The sequence below is a fragment of the Desmodus rotundus genome, chromosome 9 (assembly GCF_022682495.2).
Source record: "Desmodus rotundus isolate HL8 chromosome 9, HLdesRot8A.1, whole genome shotgun sequence".
Classification (NCBI taxonomy): Eukaryota; Metazoa; Chordata; class Mammalia; order Chiroptera; family Phyllostomidae; genus Desmodus; species Desmodus rotundus.
In genome coordinates, this window is record NC_071395.1 from 46,966,283 (window position 1) to 46,979,304 (window position 13,022).

General features: G+C 45.6%; 1 protein-coding gene across 3 annotated transcripts in view; it reads right to left on the reverse strand.

Annotated features, from left to right (window-relative positions):
• SLC1A6 (solute carrier family 1 member 6) overlaps positions 1 to 13,022 on the reverse strand; it is a 56,728-nt gene that overhangs the window by 15,042 nt on the left and 28,664 nt on the right. For 2 of the 3 annotated variants that reach the window (XM_045195867.3, XM_053911946.2), the window contains exons 2-3: positions 7,348 to 7,507; positions 5,649 to 5,721 (exon numbers count right to left, since the gene is read on the reverse strand). The gene's annotated coding sequence lies outside the window, so the exon portion shown is untranslated. Of the gene's footprint in view, positions 1 to 4,796; positions 4,934 to 5,648; positions 5,722 to 7,347; positions 7,508 to 13,022 lie in introns of those variants that run through there. The other variant, XM_053911945.2, reaches the window with a different exon arrangement.

Below are 13,022 nucleotides of genomic sequence, written 5' to 3' on the forward strand. Positions count from 1 at the left end.
CTTCCTCTTCTCCTTCTGGCACCCCTATAATTCGGATGTTGGAACGTTTCAAGGCGTCCGGGAGGTTCCTAAGCCTCTACTCATTTTTCCAAGTTCTTGTTTCTTCATTCTTTTCTGGTTGGATGTTTGTTTCTTCCTTCTGGTCCACACCATTGATTTGAGTCCCAGTTTCCTTCTCAACACTATTGATTCCCTGTACGTTTTCCTTCGTTTCTCTTAGCATAGGCTTCATTTTTTCATCTGTTTTTCCAATAGATTCAACCAAGTCTGTGAGCATATTGATAACCAGTGCTTTCAACTGTGCATCCGATAGGTTGGCTATCTCTTCGTCGCTTAGTTGTATTTTTTCTGGAGCTTTGAAGTGTTCTGTCATTTGGGCCTTTTTTTTTTTTTTTTTTTTTGTCTTGGCGTGTCTGTTACTTTAAGGGGCGGAGCCTTAGGTGTTCACCGGGGCGGGGTAATGCTGGTCTCTACGCTGTGATGCTGTACATGGGGGAGGGGCCGAGAAGGAGCAATGGCGCCTGCCTCACTCTCCTCCGGCTTTCAATCTTTCACTCCGCTACCCACAATCAAACTGGGCCACTCTGGTGCTGGTTCCCGAGTAAGTGGGCCTGTGCACACTCTAGGCCCCTGTGGGTCTCTCCAACAACCTCTCCTGTGAGGCTGGGAGTCTCTCCTGCTGCCACCCCAACCCCCACCAGCGTTTTCAGTCAGAGGTTTGAAGCTTTATTTCCCTGAGCTGGAGCCCTGGGTTACGCGGTCTGCTTCGCCCCCCGCCGTTCGTCTGGTTTATCTGTGGGCGAATGTGGTGCCGCGGGGTGCTACCCGCTGCTCTGCCTGCCCCGTTCTCCGCCACTCTGAGTCCAGCCCTCTGGGTTTATCTGTGCAAATGTGGGGCCGCAGGGTCTGCTAGTGCTCAGACTGCCTGCGCCATTTGTCTCACACTCCGCCAGTCTCAGTCCCGCCACAGCCACGCGAGTCCTCTCCACCCCGGTGCCCGTCTCCACCCCTCCTACCAGTCTGGATGAATGTTTATTTTCTGTTTCCTTGGTGTCGGTCCCCCTTGCTGTTCGATTCTCTGTCAGTTCTGGTTGTGCGAGGAGGCGCAGTGTGTCTACCTATGCCGCCATCTTGGTTCTCCCTGAATGGCACTTTGAAATGGTTGGTTTTCTGTTATGGGAATTTCACCTCACTATATATTAAAATATTTTCTTTGACCCAAAAGTTTAATTCTTTCTCCTGATTTTAAAAGTAGTGAAAACATTTCTATGGGCGCTGGGCCTTGGGCCTCCAGTTCCTGAAGGATAGGCAGCCTTGCCTATACTCATCTCAGCAAAAATGTGGAGGTTCCCTCATTCCACTGGGAAATCTGTTAGTCCTCCAGATGCACTCCAGGTACAAGGCTGGCCACTAGAGATGATATTGTCCAGGCTCTCTTGCCTACTGGCTCCCCTCTGGGTCAGGCCAGTGGAAGGCAAGAGGAGAGTGGAGGATGGGAAGAGGTGGAACATTGATTCCCCCAGCTTCCCCAGCCATGCCCTGCTTGGCAGGGGCTGTGTTCCTCCACCTACAGCTCCCACCATACAGTCCTCTGTGCCTGTTGGCCATTTGGATGCCTTCCCTGGAAAAATGTCTATTCAGGTTGTCTGCCCATTTTTAATCAGATTTGGGGGGGTTGTTATTGAATTGTATGAGTTCTTTATGTATTTTGAATATGAACCCCTTTTCCAATATACAGTTTGTAAAAATTTTCTCCCATTCTGTAGGTTGCCTCTTTGTTTTGTTAACAATCTCTCTTTGCTGTGCAGAAGCTTCTAAGTTTGATGTAGTCCCACTTGCTGATTTTTGTTTTTGTTACAAGTGCTTTTGGCAAAAATCATTGCCCATTATCAAGGGGAGTCTTTCCTATATTTTCTAGTAGGAATTTTATGGTATCAGGCCTTATGTTTAAGTCTTTGGTCCATTTTGAGTTAATTTTGGTGAGTGGTGTGAGCTAGGGGTCCAGTTTCATCGTTTGGCACGCAATTACTCAGTTTTCCCAACACCATTTGTCAAAGAGACTGTCTTTCCCCCCTTGGATGTTGTTGGATTTCTTGACGCTACAGGTTCTGACTCTCACAATAATGGCAATCATATTGTAATATGTAAGTGTATCAAAACCACATGCCGTACACCTTAAATTTTCTCAATGTTACACGACAAATATGCTTCAGTTTTAAAAAACGGTAACTCTGTTACAGCCACCACTGTCCTTGGATCCCTCTCCCACTCCCTCCCTGAGAATCCCTACTCAGGCTACCCCAGCCATACTGGTTTCCCTGAACCCTGCTCACCCCTTTGTAAATAGTCCTTATCTTACTCTTTTTAATCCCTCCTTTTGAGTGTGCTGTTTCCTGACTGATACACCATATTCACCTCACTGTTAGAAAAAACTCCAAGGTAAAGGAAGGCAGTAAATATTGTATACTGTGTGGAACTCCATGCAAGTTTGCCTGGGATTGCGGCACCAGGAAGAACCTGGACTTGCCCAGCTAGTCTCTGAGGGATTGCAGCTTTGGGTTCCTTGCCTCGTCCCACCCCCACTGACTAAATTCATCCAGGTCAGAACTGGTAGTCTGTTGGAAGTCTCAGTTCCACCAGCAGGTAGGTGCCTGGACTTTTTGGTTTTTTCCTGCTGCTGGCTAAGCAGCTACTTTTCTGAGGTCACCGTCTTTCTTGCCCTCCTTTGCTCTCCCCATATCTGAGGGATGAGTCATCTGGCTCAACTTTCCAGGTCTAAGCTCCTGGTCCCCAGTGCAGAACCCCATTCAGGGTCCTACTCCAAATGGATCCATCGATGATGCTTCTCACCTCGCTGTAAAAAATCCCAGACATGGGACCACACACAACACAGGAAACTTGTAATTTCTCCCTCTCTTCTAGGATGTACACTTCCAGGCACTGGGTGGTAACTCCAAGCTGCCCGTGTGTCCCATGGAACTGTTCAGCTGAGATCTAAACTAGTTACAACAACTGCAGAGCTAGTTTTGTCTCTTTCCGTGCTCTTCCTTACAAAAAGTAGCATGGTATAAAGCAGGGATGGACAAACTGTAGTCTGAGGGCCAAATCCTGCCCACTGCTTGTTGTCAAAAATAAAGTTTTATTGGAACACAGCCACACTCATTCCTTACGTATTGTCTATGTGCTACAATGTCTGAGTTGAGTTGTTGGCCTGAACATTATGTGGGCTGCAATACAGTTTCTCTGGCCCTTTAATGAAAACATTTGCTGACCCCTGACCTGGTAGGAGAGAATACCTGAGCTCTTATTTCAAGCCCCACTCCACCTTGCAGGAACAAGTCAACTTCTACGTGGATTAGATGGCCCAGTACAGGTGATGCTTAGAACAGTGCCTGCTGAGCATGAAATGGACGCCAGCTGTGGTGCATGAAGCAGAGAAACCCAGCAGACTCATGACTGAGGACAGAAAATGCTGAAGCTGGAGGGTGTCTTCCTATCAACTTTTCTCAGTCCTGTCTGCATCATTTGTTAAGCAACACTTGACTTGAAATGGTTTTTCCAGGATCCTGGCTTGCACTTGGGCCTTCCTCAATCTCTCTTGGACTCCTGGGGGCTTCTCACCTCACCTTGAGTTCTCTCTTTTCTAGGCTCTCCTGATACTGGGCAGTCTTTTTACCCTCTTTCTTGGGCTTCCTGCTGAAGAATGGCCCTCCTAGTGCCCCCAAGTCTCTGCACAGATTCAAGGATTGGTCTCCCACCGGTTCCCCCAACCTCCAGACTCAGATGAGAAGTGCTGGCAGCCCCTCGGAACCCAGGGGGGAAGAAAGAAGCTCTTATGTTGTAACGCTGGAAACAAGCGGTGGGGGACAAAGCATGTTTGCTTTCCATATATTTTATCTCAGCACCTGCTAGCCCAGCAGGAGGAGGGAGTGAGGGGAAGGAGAGGACAGAAATACACACATCACACATCACACACTCCTCTCATGTGCAGCTGTCACATACACAGCCACACACACAATCACACACAGAGAACTGTTCACATAGCCCCACGCACACCCAGAAATGCAACGGCACTCATGCAGTGTCAGGTACACAACTCCAATCTACACACACAAACACAGCACACACACCTGCCACATTCCTGCTACCGTCCAACACACAGCGCCATGTTCCTCTTCAAATATTCCTGGTCAAACATTTGACCCAGAGCCTGGTCAAATGGTCGAACCGTAACCCAGGTATGTACCCTGACCGGGGACAGAACCCACAACTCTTTGGTGCACTGGATACGCTCCAACCAACTTAGCCTCCAGGCCAGGGCAGCACACACCTCTTTCTTTGGGAAGGCAACCCCACTCATAAATTGTCCCAAACACTCACACATCACCACCACCTCCCACACATCTTAGGATCCAGTCCCCTTGCAGTGGTGAGCAAAGTCTGAGTCACAATCAGGTCTGTCCGAGTTGGAGGAATAAACTCTCCGATATATAAGGGACCGAGCCCTGGAAAGGGTCAAGGCGTCAGACGTAGAGTTGGAACTTGCCCAGGAGTGGAGGCCACAGAGAGAGGAAAGGAATAGGGGCGAGGGAGATGGGCAGAGAGACCCTGGGGTAGGTAACTAACGTAGGAAACGCAACTACTCTTCAGGGACACCGAGGCGCTGGCTGCCTCAAAGAGCGGCCAGAGATGGCGCCTCACCAGCCTGACCCCAGGGTGGGCCGATCCCGCCGAGGATCCCGCCGCCCTGAACCCCAGGGCCCCTGCGCATGCGGGGCCGCGGCGTCCCCACTCACCAGTGTCCGCGGCGGGACGGCTGCCTGCGCCTCGGCCTGTACGCTGCGTCCGAATGCAGGAGCCGGAGCCCCGCAAAGCGCCGGGCTCGGGCAGCGGGACCCGCCAGGGACAACACAGCGCTGGCGCTGGGACTAGACAGCGGAGGCACCGGCGGGGAGCCGGGACACGCTGTGCAGCTGGGGGTTCGGGGCAGGCCTTGCGCTCACGTGGGTGCGGGGGCGCCTGGAGGCCGGGGGAGGGGGCGGAATCCCCTCCGGGATGCCCCCCGCCTCCCTGGCGCCCAGACTCCGCAGCAGCTCAGGAGAAGGGGCACCGCTAGTTTGCGGTAGGAGGGGGATCCTGGGGTGGGCCGGGTGGGTGGCCTCTCCTGCGTCCAGCTCCCGCCCCCAGCGCGGAGCCGCGCCTCCGAGCTCTCGCCTCCCGCCTCCCAAGACCTCCTGAGGCCTGAACATCTCTGGAGAGAGCGTGGGACCAGCCCCTGGCACCACTGAACTGGGTCCGCGCCTGCATCCTGGGCGTAGGCCTGGGAAAAGCGCTGGTGCAAGCGTCCCAGTGACCACACCACCGCGGGGGATCCTCAGCCCAGCTTCTCCCTTTGGATGCACTTCCTGGCCTCAGCCGCTGCGTGCCCTTGGGCCAGCCCTTCTCCCTCTCAGAGCCTGGCCTCCTTATCTAAATAAACAACGGATATGACTTTGCTGACCCAACAGAAAATTAAAGCGCGCCAGTGTGGAAATGGGTCGTGCAGCCGCTGTGCAAAAGGGAGACGAATAATTCCTGTTACTCTTGTAATTAATATTATTCTCAGGTAATGTTGACCCTGCTTTTCTTCTCAAATGGTACTGACTTACCGCTTCCAACACCTTCCACCTCTCTGAAGGCTAACTGCCAGTTTTAAAAGATGAGCACAGAGCCACGCACCTGCTGTAAAAATCAATATATATTTGTTATTAATGTTAATGTTAGCGACCAACTGTTGACGGCATCTTCCTAGTCTACACAGGCTCTTTTACTTCTATTTAAACTGCACAGGCCGGTGAAGTAGATATCACTACCCCCAATCGCAGAGGCGTTCGGTAATTTGCCCAAGGGAGAGCCAGAGAGCAGCCACCTCAATTCCAACTCTTTGTACATACAGCCCGGACTCGCCTCCTTCACAAAACCTCCTGTCTATCAATAGGTGGTTCTCAAACTTAGCAGTGCCATAGAATCGCCAGAAGAGCTTTTGAAAATTCTGAGTCCTCAGGTGGCTCCCAGACCAGTCTCATCGGCATGCCTGGGCACTGGGCTCAAGGCTCAGGGCTCATGCACAGCGTACTTCCATGCTCCCGAAGTGATTTCAGTATGTGGCTGAGGTTGAGCCCCTGCACTAGATGCCAGGTTCCCCTGCAGCCCTCTCAAAAGTCTCTCACTCCCTCCTCCTCAGTCACGGGCTGTGCACGGAGGATTCTGCACCCTTTTAGGAGCCTAGCACTGTCTCCGAGCTCCTGGCTCTTGCAGTCATTCCCTCCATAAATATTTCTTGTGCCTCAGTTGCGCACCAGGCTCTACTAGAGGCCAGAGACTGAGCAGGGAAGGCAGAGCACCCTTGCTCTTTTACAAACTATTGGATCTTGGAACCCCTTTACACTCTTAAAAGTTATAGAGGACCCCCAAAGTCACAACCCCAGGCTAATCATGACAAATTCCAGTAAGGCGCATCCTACAAGAAATCTGACCAGAGCTCCTCAAAACTGTCAAATCATCAAAAACAAAGAAAGTCAGAGAAACCCTCCTAGGAGACTGAAGGAGACTTAAGTGATAACTAATTAACATAATAAGGGGTCCTGCAGGGGCTCCTGGGACAGAAGAAGGAGGTTAACAGAAAACTGAGGGAACCTCAATAGAGTATGGACTTTAAATATAATGTATCAATATTGGCTCATTAATTATAACAATATATACTAATAGACAATATTAATAATAAGGGAAATTTGGGGAGTGGAGAAGATATGGGAATTCCCTGTACAATCCTTTCAAATGTTTTGTAAATCTAAAATTGTTCCAAGAAATCGTGTCTGTTGATTGAAATGACCTTGTCCAGTACAGGGAATAAAGTCGATCATGCAATAACTTGCATGGTGACAGATGATAACTAGACTTATTGCAGTAACCAATCACATCATAAGGTATATAAATGCTGAATCACCTGAAGCTAATATAATATTGTATGCCAATTACACTTTAATAAAAAATGTTAATGAAAATAAAATAAAATAATAAGATCCTGGAGGACCAAGAATTTGTATCTATATAGGTTATACCTGTTCATCTTTACTGTATTAGAAATTAAAACTGAGAAAGTTTTAAAATATTTACTCATTTTAACACAACATAAAGAGAATATTTTTATGAAAAATAACATTTCAAAAACAAGAAAAAACTCCTGAGAAGACAGGCAAGGTGTCAGTTTTGCAAATTGCTTTGATGTCCAGCTTAATAGAAATAAAATGGGGTTCTCACACAGTTGATCTTTATTACGTGCAGACTCCATGTAGCAAATTCACCCACCTGCTTAAACTTGCTTGGAACCCAAAATTGACGCTCGCGGCACTTTCGTGGCCATTAGTGGGCATGCTCAGAGTGACGCCAAAGTTGAACTGGCCAGCAGGTGCGCTCCCATTTGAGGTGGAGCAAGGCCACGCTCTGCCTTCTTGGTGCAGTTGTCATACTGTAAAAGATGTCCTTTTCATGGTCTACTTGGTGCCACATTTTCCTCACTTTTGTGCTTTTTGTAGATTTTAAAATGGCTCCCAAGCATAGTGCTAAAATTTGTTAGCATAGGAAGGGCTGCGCTGCGCCTTGTAGAGAAAATGTGTTAGATAAGCTTCCTTCAGGCATGAGTCACAATGCTGTTGGCTGTAAATTCGGTGTCAATGAACCATATAGAGATATTTATGTATTATTATATATGATATATATATAAAAGAGGTTTCTTGAAACACAAAACCTGTAAAACAGAGTTAAGTATTGATTGGCTGATGACTGGTTAACAAAAATTTTGTGAGCAGAAGCCCATAGCATCCTATCCCAGTATATCTCCCTAGGAGCAATAGTTTCTTTGCTAATGCAGTCTTTGCACAACTTTATAGAATAAAACTACCATGAATAACAAGAAGGAAATGTATCTTATGCATTGAATTTGTCGGGATATGTTGTTTTGATTGAAGTATATGAAGAAAGTTTAACCTCACATGAACAGGACAGGTACTTTGAAAAGGAAAGAGTATTTTGATCAGCTTCTCGGGTAAGTATGACTATTCTCTGAGACCACACCAAAACTTGACGCATTCTAGTTTCTTAAAGAGTAGTTGCAGTGTGGGGTCTGAATTGTCAGTGAAATTTTTGTACTTTTTAAGTTAACATTAAAATCCATTGAGTGCTTCTTTTCACCTGTGCATGATTTTAAAACATTATGCACTAGTCATTTTAAAAATATCAGCTTGCTGAGATAGATCTTCCAAATATTAAAACATTTTATTACTCAGTATCCAAAATGAATGCAAAAAAATCCACAGTTAACAAAATATCAACATTTCCAAAAAAAGACAGCATCAGAATTCCTGATTTTCCTCTTGCTTCAGCCTGCCATATGGCTTCACTCAACACTCACTGATCCTGTCTTTAAATTTTTATACACAATTTTTCATGAATAAACTCCAGGGGGGATTTTATAAGGAGTCCCTCCTCACATTTCAGTTTTGAAATGAGACATAAACCTGGAGTTGTTGTCTATCTCATTACCCTATTTATTTTTTGTTTGTTTGTTTTTTAAGATTTTATTTATTTTTAGAGAGGGGAAGGGAGAGAGAGAAACATCAATGTGTGGTTGCCTCTAGCGTGCCCCCCACTGGGGACCCTGCCGCAACCCAGGCATGTGCCCTGACTGGGAATCAAACCGGTGACCCTTTGGTCCGGAGGCCAGTGCTCAGTCCACTGAGCCACAGCAGCCAGGGCCCTATTCATTTATTTTTAAACCATTTTACTGAGGTATAACTGACATATAAAAAGCTGAACACACTAAAATATACAACTCGATGAGTTGGGGGATAAGTATACACCCAGAAAACCATCGCCACCATCAAGGCCATAAACATACCCATCACCTCTCAAAGTTAATATCCCAACGTTACTTACTTTAATTACAGAACTTTTGGCAGTCCCTTGCACTTTGCACCCAAACAGAGCCCCACTCTCACTCTCACCCTCACCCTGGCCCTCCGAGTCACTCTCTCATTCTCTCAGTAAGGGAAAAGCTACTTGCCACCTTGTTAAGCCAGAGTCAGAGCCCACCTTTGACCAGTGGCTCCGACTGTGGCCCTGGCAGTAGGCGGGCAGGCCAGCCCAGATGGAGCATCCCCAGGCTGTCCCAGATGACTGTCCTGTCTGCAGGGTGGGGCCTGAGCAGCGCTGAGCCAAGAGGAGCCTGAGACCGGAGGAATTGAGGCTAATTCCTCTGTGTGAAGCGCTCCCTATTAATTAATTAGGGCAGAGCTGGCCTGCGGCATCCCCGCAGCCCCCAGAGTCATTAAGGGAGAGAGGGTCTCATTATCAACTGTCAGATTCCCCATCGTTCCCAGAGCCCCAGAGGAGGGAGAGAAGGCCAGGTCCCCCTTTCTCCAACCAGCGCCCCCACCACTCCTTATTACCAGAGTGGCCTGATATGCAAGTAAAGTGTCTGAAACCGCAAGCAGAATTTCAGGGGAGAAAAGAAGAGGAAAGTCAGAGATAAGGGCATGTTTATTCCCCCTCAAATTCGGTCTGCATTTATACTGATGTGAGATATTCAGAACAGGTGAATCTACAGAGACAGAAAACAGATTAGTGGTTGTCAGGGGCTGGAGCAGGGAAGGGATGGAGAGCGACTTCTCAGGGGTGCAGGGTTTCCTTTGGGGATGATGTAAAAAGTTCTGGAAATAAATGTTGGTTGCACAATATCATGAATGTACTTAATAACGCTGAATTGTGACTTTTAAGTGATTGCAGTGGCTATGGTGGTAATTATTCGCAACATACAGATATATCAAATCATCACATTCTTAAATTTACAAATTATATGTCAATTATACCTCAATAAAGCTGGGAAAATGGTTACAATGGTAAATTTTGTTATGTGTACTTTACAATAAAACATTGCTCTTCTTCTAGCTCATGATTATTTACTCAACATTTGTGAGCAGGGAAGCATGGCCCTGACCTCAGAGCTCTGTCTCAATGACAAATGGCACCAGACACCTTCCCTCTGGCCTCCTGGGACACTTTCCTTCCTCCCCTGCTTCTGTGTCCTAGGACACCCCTCATGGGTTGTACCAACAGGCTCCCTCACTCTCTGGCTCTGGCTGAGCTCAGGCAAAGGGACACCGTTGCAGGAGGTCAGAAGGAAGGAGGAGAGTGCAGCCAGGGTATCTTCCCCTCAGGTCCGTCCTTCCACACTCACCTCAGATGGCTGTGCCTTTGTGACCACAGGTCCTGCCAGGTGGCCCTCTCCAGATTCTGGCAGTAATCACTCCCTCCTCTTTCTGCTTCTGCTCAGGGATGGTCACAGCCCCCATGTGCTGCCAGCCCCAGGTTACTGCACCATCCTGTGTGGTGTCCTAGCCCCACCACCACACTCCTCAGGCTACCCTGTTGGAGTCTGCCTCCTGCTGAGACTTCTCTCTAGACAAGCACTGAGAAGAGGCAGTAAAAAATAAACAGGCCTGGATAAATAAGTCCTGCAGCTCTAATGCACAGCATAAGGATCACAGACAGCAATACACTGTATTATAAACAAACACACTAGATCTTAACTGATGCCGTAACAAAAAAAAGAAATGGTAATTATATGATGTGACAGAGGTGTTAGTCAACACTACCAAGGTAATCATATTGCAATGTATAAATGTAATCATATTGTAATGTGTAAATGTATCAAATCAACACATGGTGCACTTTAAACTTCTACAGTGTTGTATGTCAATTATGTCACAATAAAAATAAACTTAAAAGTAAACACAGTAGTCCCCGCTTACCCCTGGGGGATACATTCCAAGATCACTAGTGGATGCCGAACAATTTATGTACTATTTTTTCTATGTATACACACCTGTGATAAACTTTAATTTATAAATTAGATACAATAAAAGATTAACAATAATAATAAAATAGAACAATTATAACAATGTGCTGTAATAGAACTTATGTGAATGGTTTTGGAGCCATGATTAAGTAAAATCAGGGTGACTTGAACACAAGCACTATGATACCATGACTGTCACTCTGAGAACCCAGATGGCAACTAACTGAGAAATGGGAGGGACTGTCTACAGCATGCAGACCATGGACAAAGGGACGAGCCACATCCCTGCTGGGGCACAGTGGGATGGCTCAAGATTTCATCATGCTACTCAGAAATGGAGCACAATGTAAAACTTATAAATTGTTTATTTCTGGAATTTTCGATTTAATATTTTCAGATCACCACTGACCACAGATAACTGAAACTGCGGAAAACAAAACCATGATAAAAGAGGACTACTGTAAATTAAATTAGCCATCACAACTTGAAAAGAAATAAAATTCAAATAACAGGTGATGAGAAACAGACTGTAGCCATCTAAGTGCCCTTGGTGGTGGAGGCAGGAGGTGGGGAGCCCTAGAAACAAACAGGAGAAAGCAGCATCACTGTCAGGGAAGTGGGGGAGGAACAGAGGGCAGAAATTTTAAAGTTTTCTTATGATCCAGGTAATGCATGTTCACTGTAGAAAATTTGGAAAATGCAGAATGTATAGAAGGAAACAACAGAATCATGCTAATCCATTTTTATACACCAATAATGAACTATCAGAAAGGGAAACTAAGAAAAAAAATCCCATTCACACTGTGGCAGAAACAATAATAAAATGCCTAAGAATAAACTTAACCAAGGAGGTAAAAGACCTCTACTCAGAAAACATAAGACATTGAAGAAAAAAATCAAAGAAGACACTAATAAATAGTATACCATGCTCATATAGGTGAAGAATTAACATCACTAAAATGTCCATGCTACCCAAAGCAATCCATAAATTCAACACAATTTCTATCAAAATACCAATGGTATTTTTCACAGAACTAGAACAAATAATCCAAAAATTTGTATGGAAGCACAAAAAACCCAAATAGCAACAGCAATCTTGAATAAGAACAAAGAGGGAGGTATCATACCCCCTGATATCACTCTCTACTTCAAGATTATAGTAATCAGAACAGCCTGGTGCTGGCATAAAGACAGACACACTGATCAGTGGAATGGAATAGTAGCCCAGAAATAAACCCATGCCAATGTGGTCAATTAATCTACGTCAAAGGAAGCAAAAACATGCAATGGGTGAAGACAATTTACTCAATAAATGATGTTGGAAAAATTGAACAGATATGTGCAAAACATGAAATTAGACCATCTTCCCATACCATAGAGAAGAATAAACTCAAAATAGATTAAAGACTTAAATATAAGACTTGAAACCATAAAAACCCTAGAAGAAAACATAGGTAGTAAAATCTCGGACATTTTTTAATAACAATATTTTTTCTAATATATCTCCTCAAGCAAGGGAAACAAAAGAAAAAATAAACAGATGGGACTACATCAAACTAAAAAAAGTTTTACACAACAAAGGAAACCATCAACAAAATGCAAAGAGAACATACTGAATGGGAAAAGATATTCACCACTCATACATCTGATAGAGTTAATACCCAAAATTTATAAAGAACTCATATAACTAAACACCAGAAAAAGAAACAACCTGATTTAAAAATGGGCATAGGACCTGAATAAACACTCCTCCAAACAGGACATACAGATGGGCAACAGACATATGAAAAGTTGTTCAACATCACAAATCACTGAAGAAATGCAAGTTGAAAGCATAATGAGATACCACCTCACACCTGTCGAAATGGCCATCATCAATGAATGAACAAACAAGTGTTGACAAGAATGTGGAGGAAAGGGAACCCCAGTGCACTGTTGGTGAGAATGCAGCCTGGTGCAGCCACTGTGGAAAACAGTGTGGAGGTTCCGCAAATGGAACTGCTTTAGGCCCAAAACCCTAATTCAAAAGGATACATGCACCCTCATGTTTATTGCAGCAGTATGTACAATTGCCAAGATATGGAAGCAACAAGTGCCCATCAATAGATGAGTGGATAAAAAAAAGCTG